Below are 7,226 nucleotides of genomic sequence, written 5' to 3' on the forward strand. Positions count from 1 at the left end.
ATGCATGTATGTACCAGAGTGAGCTCCAGAGAGACTGATGGGGACATAAGACTGGGGTAGAGCGAGAGATGGAGAAAGAGAAAGGTGCCTGTGTCGAGTCAGCAGCAGAGAAAATGAAACAAAGGGGCCTCCTGGGATAACCACACACTACTTCCTCACAAAGAACACACAGAGGGTGTGTGAAATGACATAGGCACAGCAGCCCGGCTAGCTCAGTCGGTAGAGCATGAGACTCTTAATCTCAGGGTCGTGGGTTCGAGCCCCACGTTGGGTGTGATGCTTTTTAAAGGCTTCTCCATTTTCGGGTTTAACATTAACTCTCACCTTTTTCAGATATTTCGCTGAGGCTTAAAACTAAACACACACACATACTGCAGTTTGCCTCACGATTCCCACAGGACTTCACACAACGCAGCACTTCCCCCCCTGGGAGGCGCCGCTAGGAGCGGTCCTAGGCCGAGCCTTTCCTGTGCCCTTTCCTAGCCTGAGCCGCCCGTGCTTACAGCGAGCTCGGAGTCCGCTCCAGTCCGTCCTGTCCCCCACCCATCCTTTCAAAAAGAGGAGTTTAAGTTCTCATCCCCGCTGGTGTTATGTGTTAGACCTGACAGCCTTAGGGTGGTCACCCCTAACTTTTTGCCTGCCTCCCTCCACTTTTTGGACACTGTTTTTGCTGGCTTTTACACTCTGCGCACTTCTGCACACTCTGCTATTGCTAACCAGTGCTAAAGTGCATATGCTCTCTCCCTTAAAACATGGTAACCTTGAATCATACCTGATTGGACTATTAATTTACTTATAAGTCCCTAGTAATGTGCACTCTATGTGCATAGGGCCGGTAGATTAAATGCTACTAGTGGGCCTGCAGCACTGGTTGTGCCACCCACTTAAGTAACCCCTTTCCCTTGTCTCAGGCCTGCCATTGCAAGGCCTGGGTGTGCAGTTTCACTGTCACCTGGACTTGGCATTTAAAAGTACTTGCCAAGCCTAAACCTCCCCTTTCTCCACATATAAGTCACCTCTAATGTGTGCCCTAGGTAACCCCTAGAGCAGGGTGCTGTGTGGGTGAAAGGCAGGACATGTACCTGTGTAGTTTACATGTCCTGGTAGTGTAAAACTCCTAAATTCGTTTTTGCACTACTGTGAGGCCTGCTCCCTTCATAGGCTAACATTGGGGCTGCCCTCATACAGTATTAAAGTGGTAGCTGCTGATCTGAAAGGAGTAGGAAGGTCATATTTAGTATGGCCAGAATGGTTTATATATAATATCCTGCTGACTGGTGAAGTTGGATTTAATATTACTATTCTAGAAATGCCTGTGTTAGAAAGTGAGCATTTCTTTGCACTTAAATCTTTCTGTGCCTTACAATCCACGTCTGGCTGGACTTAGTTGACAGCTCCTTGTGCATTCACTCAGACACACCTCAAACACAGGGTACTCAGCCTCACTTGCATACATCTGCATTTTGAATGGGTCTTCCTGGGCTGGGAGGGTGGAGGGCCTGCTCTCACACAAAGGACTGCCACACCCCCTACTGGGACCCTGGCAGACAGGATTGAACTGAAAGGGGACCTGGTGCACTTCTTAGCCACTCTTTGAAGTCTCCCCCACTTCAAAGGCACATTTGGGTATAAAAAAAGGGCCTCTGCCCTACCTCATCAGACACTTGCTGGAGAAGAAACCTGAACCAGAAACTACATCCTGCCAAGAAGAACTGCCTGGCTGCTCAAAGGACTCACCTGTCTCCTTTCTACAAAGGACTGCTGCCTTGCTGTTGGCCTGCTGCCTTGCTGAACTCTTGTCTGGCTGTGAAAGTGCTCTCCAAGGGCTTGGATAGAGCTTGCCTCCTGTTCCCTGAAGTCTCAGGACCAAAAAGACTTCTCTTTTTCACTTGTATGCTCCGTGCGCCGAAATTTCGACGCACAGCTTGTTCCGCGGCGACAAAAACGCCGCACACCGACGCTGATCGACGCGACGCCTTCAGGACGACCAGAACTTCGATGCACGGCTTCGCAAGGACAACGCTGCCCGGCCTCTAGAGGAGAAATCGACGCGACGTCTGCCGTGAGATCGTAATTTTGACGCGCAGCCCTGCAGAACGACGCGCAGCCGGAAAACAAGCAGGAAAATCCACGCACAGACCCGGGACATCTGGTAATCCCCGCGATCCATAGAAAGAGACTGTCCGCGCGCCGGAAAACGACGCACGACTTCCCCGTGTGAAAAATAACGACGCAAGTCCGTGTGTGCTGAAGAGAAATCGACGCACACACCCTTTTTCCACGTATCTCTTCTTCTGTGGCCCTCTGAGGAGATTTTCCACTCCAAACCAGGTACTTTGTGCGTGAAAGAGACTTTGTTTGCTTTTTAAAGACTTAAGACATTTCATATCACTTTCCAGTGATATCTCTACAAATTTACATTAAACTTTATTTCGTTTTGACCTACAATTATCCTGATAAATATTATATATTTTTCTAAACACTGTGTGGTGTATTTTTGTGGTGCTATATGGTGGTATTGTATGATTTATTGCACAAATACTTTACACATTGCCTTCTAAGTTAAGCCTGACTGCTCATGCCAAGCTACCAGAGGGTGGGCACAGGATAATCTTGGATTGTGTGTGACTTACACTGACTAGAGTGAGGGCTTTTGCTTGGACAGGGGGTAACCTGACTGCCAACCAAAAACCCCATTTCTAAGATTGGTGATCAGCGGTGAGGATAGGACTTGTATTTGTGCAGTGACATACAGTAGCTAAGTATTTCACTACCTACCCACAGTTGAAGGTCAACTTGATTTTTATCTCTTTTTGCAAATTCGTTTTTTCCTGACAATTTTCAAAAACTAAATCCTCACTCAACATGTCTCTGACTGGGTCTCAGATAGGAGACTTTGACCTAGTCCTGTTGGATACATATACGTTAAAACAACTAAAAGGATTCTGCAGGGCAATGAGGGTACCCACCCAAGAGGCCTCCAAAAAGGAGGACTTTCAAGTGGCGCTGAGGGCCTGGGCAGAAGCCCATTTAGAAGAGGATGATGAGGAAGAGGAGCCAGAAAATGGCCCCTCAGAGAATTTGTCACTATCTGTGGATGGTGTTACCACTGCAATTGTGCCCCCTTCCAGACTAGGGAGCAGTGTCTCTGTGCAAAGCCTGACCGCAGAGGAAAGGAGAGAGGAAAGGGAGTTGCAAATGGCAAAACTGAAAATTGAGGCTCAACAGGAGGAAAGAAGGGCAGAGAGAGAAGCCAAGCAAGCTGAGGCTGAAAGAGCAGCCAAACAGATTGAAGCTGAAAGAGCTGAAGCTGCAGCTGAGAGAGCCTTGGCTGAAAAGAAACTGTTATTGGCTCATGAACTGAGTCTCAAGGAGCTGGATCTCAAGGCAAAGCAGTCTGAATCCAGCAATAATGGTGGCAGCATACTGACAGGACCTGCTGGACAAAAGAAGGTTCGTATACCCAAAAATGTGGTGCCCAGTTTTGTGGTGGGAGATGACATAGATAAATGGTTAGCTGCTATGAAGTTGCACTAAGGGCTCATGAGGTTCCTGAAGGGCAATGGGGGGTAGCTATGTGGGGTTATGTACCGCCATTGGGGAGGGACACACTTCTCACATTGGATCAACCTGATCAAAACACATACCCACTTCAGAAAGCCACTTTACTTGCCAAGTTTGGGCTGACCCCTGAGGGATACCGTCAGAGGTTCAGGGACAGCACCAAAAAAACCACACAAACATGGGTAGATTTCTTTGACTTCTCCAGTAAGGCACTGAATGGATGGGTGCGGGGCAACAAAGTAGATGATTATAAAGGTTTATATGACTAGATTCTGAGAGAGCATATGCTTAATACTACTTATACAGAGTTGCGCCAGCACTTAGTGGATAGTAAGCTGACTGATCCCAGGAATCTTGCCGAGGAGGCGGACCTCTGGGTTAGCACCAGAGTGTCCAAGAAGGTACCTGGGGGGGACACTCACAAAGGGGGTCAGGGTTCCCAACAGAAGAAAGAGGGGGGAGATAAACTTACAGATAAGGAACTCTCCAAAGGCCCCCAAAAGAATTCCCAGGAGGGGGTGGCAACCCTTCCTTTTCCAGATTTGGGAAAAAGCCAGGGACATATGATAGGTCAGGAAAATCCAACCCCAAATGCATGGAGTGTTACCAGTACGGTCACTATAAAGGCGACCCCCAGTGCTCCAGGAGAGCACCGTCCACTACCGGACAGACACCTGGGTTGACTAGTGTAGTGATCGGGGGGAGATGGACCCAGATAGCTTTGGGGAACAAGTAGAGATTTCCCTAGTGTCCCTGGGAGAAGGAGAAATGGTGCCCAAAGCCTACATGCCCCAAAATACTTCCAAGTACAGGCAGTGGGTCACCATTGATGGGCAGAAGGTGGAGGCTCTGCGTGACACAGGAGCCAGTATGACTACTATCAAGAGTCAGCTGGTGTCAACAGAGCAGATAGTCCCTAATACATTCCACCAGGTCATAGTCTCTGACAATCGTGAGAATCACCTACCGGTGGCTCTGGTTCCCTTTGAGTGGGGGGGGGGGGTCTCTGGTACTCTGAAAGTAGCTGTGAGTCCTGCCATGCCTGTAGATTGTCTGTTAGGCAATGATCTTGAGCATACTGCTTGGAAAGAAGTAGAGCTCAGGTCTCACCTGGAGATGTTAGGATTACCTGAGTGGGTCTGCATGACCACACGGTCCATGGCTGACCGCGAGGGAAGTCAAGGGCGTCTGGAGCCTGGAACAATGGCCCAGAGAGCTGCCAAGAGGAGGGGCAAGGGGCGCGGGAAACCGGCCCCAGAAGTTCCCGCAGTGGCTGACGGGGCTCCTGAGGAGGAGGCTCCCGAGGCAACTGGGGAAGACATTGCCACCCTAGGTGACTTACCTGAGCTTGCTGGCTGGCAAGTTGAGGGTGGACCCACCAGGGAGAAATTCTGCAAAGCGCAGAAAGAATGTCCCACTCTGGAAGGTCTGAGGAAACAAGCCTCAGACAAGGCGGCAGGTGAAACCTCTGGCGATCACCACATATATTGGGAGAATGATCTCCTCTACAGTGAGCCTAAGGTTCCGGCCTTTGGGGCAGCGCGTACGCTGGTGGTCCCCCAGTGTTACCGAACCTTCCTACTGGGTCTGGCTCACGACATTCCCCTGGCAGGACATTTGGGGCAAGGCAAGACCTTTGACAGGCTTGTCACCCACTTTTATTGGCCCAGAATGAGGACAAACTCAGATAAGTTCTGCAGATCTTGTCCTACCTGCCAGGCCAGTGGTAAAGCAGGAAAAAGGGTTAAAACCCCCCTGATTCCACTTCCTGTCGTTGGCATCCCCTTTGAAAAGGTGGGCATCGACATTGTTGGTCCATTGGACCCCAAAACTGCCTTAGGCAACAGGTTTATCCTGGTTTTGGTGGACCATGCCACCCGTTACCCAGAGGCAATCCCTCTGAGGACCGTAACTGCACCGGTGGTGACCAGAACTCTGATGGGGATATTTACCCGTGTGGGATTCCCCAAGGAGATAGTGTCTGACAGAGGCACTAACTTCATGTCTGCATACATGAAGTCTCTGTGGGATGCGTGTGGTGTAACCTACAAGTTCACCACACCCTATCACCCCCAGTCTAATGGTCTTGTGGAGAGATTCAACAAGACCTTGAAAGGCATGATTGGTGGCCTCCCTGAGGCCATGAGGCGTAAGTGGGACGTCCTCTTACCATGCCTTCTCTTTGCTTACAGAGAGGTCCCCCAGAGGGGGGTAGGGTTCAGTCTCTTTGAGCTTCTCTATGGGTACCCTGTCAGGGGACCCTTAAGCATTGTCAAGGAGGGGTTGGAGAAAGCTCCAAAGGCACCCCCTCAGGACGTGGTCAGCTACATGTTGGCCCTCTGCAACCAGATGACCCGCTTCTGGAAAGAGGCCCAAAGTAACCTTGAGGCCAGTCAAGAGGTAATGAAATGCTGGTATGACCAGAAGGCCGCCCTGGTAGAGTTTCAACCTGGAGACAAAGTGTGGGTAATGGAGCCAGTAGAGCCTAGAGCTCTCCAGGACCGCTGGTCTGGCCCATTTGAAGTAAAGGAGCGGAAAGGGGAGGCCACTTACCTAGTGGACCTCCAAACCCCTAGGAATCCCCTAAGGGTGCTCCATGATAACCGACTAAAAGCTCATTTTGAAAGGTCTGAGATCAACATGCTTCTGGTCACAGATGAAGGAATGGAAGAGGAGAGTGAACCTCTCCCCGACCTCCTCTCTGCCCAAGAAGGTGATGGGTCAGTGAACGGGGTCATTCTTTCTGACTTCCTGACTCTAAACCAGAAAGGAGACTGCTATGAGCTGTTGGAGCAGTTCTCCCCCCTGTTCTCCCTTACTCCTGGACTGACCCACCTCTGTGTTCATGACATTGACACCAGTGACAGTCTCCCTGTGAAGAACAAAATTTACAGGTTATCGGATAAGGTGAAGGCCAGCATCAAGGAGGAGGTCTCCAAGATGTTAGCTCTAAGGGTTATCGAGAAATCCAGTAGTCCCTGGGCCAGCCCAGTGGTGTTGGTCCCTAAGGCTACTGCCCCAGGTGCAAAGCCAGAACTCCGGTTCTGTGTGGACTACCGGGGTCCCAACTCAGTCACACGGACTGATGCTCACCCCATCCCCCGAGCTGATGAGCTCGTTGACAGGCTGGGCGCTGCCAAGTTCCTGAGTACGTTTGATCTTACTTCAGGGTACTGGCAGATCGCCCTGACTGAGGGGGCTAAAGAAAGATCCGCATTTTCAACCCCTGATGGCCATTACCAGTTCCGGGTGATGCCGTTTGGATTGAAAAATGCCCCCGCTACCTTCCAACGGTTGGTTAACGGGGTCCTAGCTGGCAAGGATGCCTTCTGTGCAGCCTACCTGGATGACATAGCTGTCTACAGTTCCAGCTGGGAGGAACACCTGCTCCACCTCAAGGATGTGCTTCAGGCCCTGCAACAGGCAGGCCTGACCATCAAGGCTAGTAAGTGCCAGATTGGGCAGGGTTCCGTGGTGTACTTGGGACACCTAGTGGGTGGTGGCAAGGTGCAGCCACTCCAGGCCAAGATTGAAACTATCAAGGCCTGGCAACCACCTAGAACTCAGACTGAGGTGAGAGCCTTTTTAGGCCTCACAGGATACTACCGCAGATTTGTCAAGGGCTATGGTACCATTGTGTCACCCATGACAGAACTCACTTC

At 50.5% G+C, this 7,226-nt stretch overlaps 1 non-coding gene across 1 annotated transcript; it reads left to right on the plus strand.

Moving 5' to 3' along the window:
- Nucleotides 1-201: 201 nt before the first annotated feature.
- Nucleotides 202-274, plus strand: TRNAK-CUU (transfer RNA lysine (anticodon CUU)). The gene has a single exon. It is a non-coding gene; the product is annotated as a tRNA-Lys (tRNA).
- Nucleotides 275-7,226: the final 6,952 nt, after the last annotated feature.

This window comes from Pleurodeles waltl, chromosome 6, assembly GCF_031143425.1.
Source record: "Pleurodeles waltl isolate 20211129_DDA chromosome 6, aPleWal1.hap1.20221129, whole genome shotgun sequence".
NCBI lineage: Eukaryota > Metazoa > Chordata > Amphibia > Caudata > Salamandridae > Pleurodeles > Pleurodeles waltl.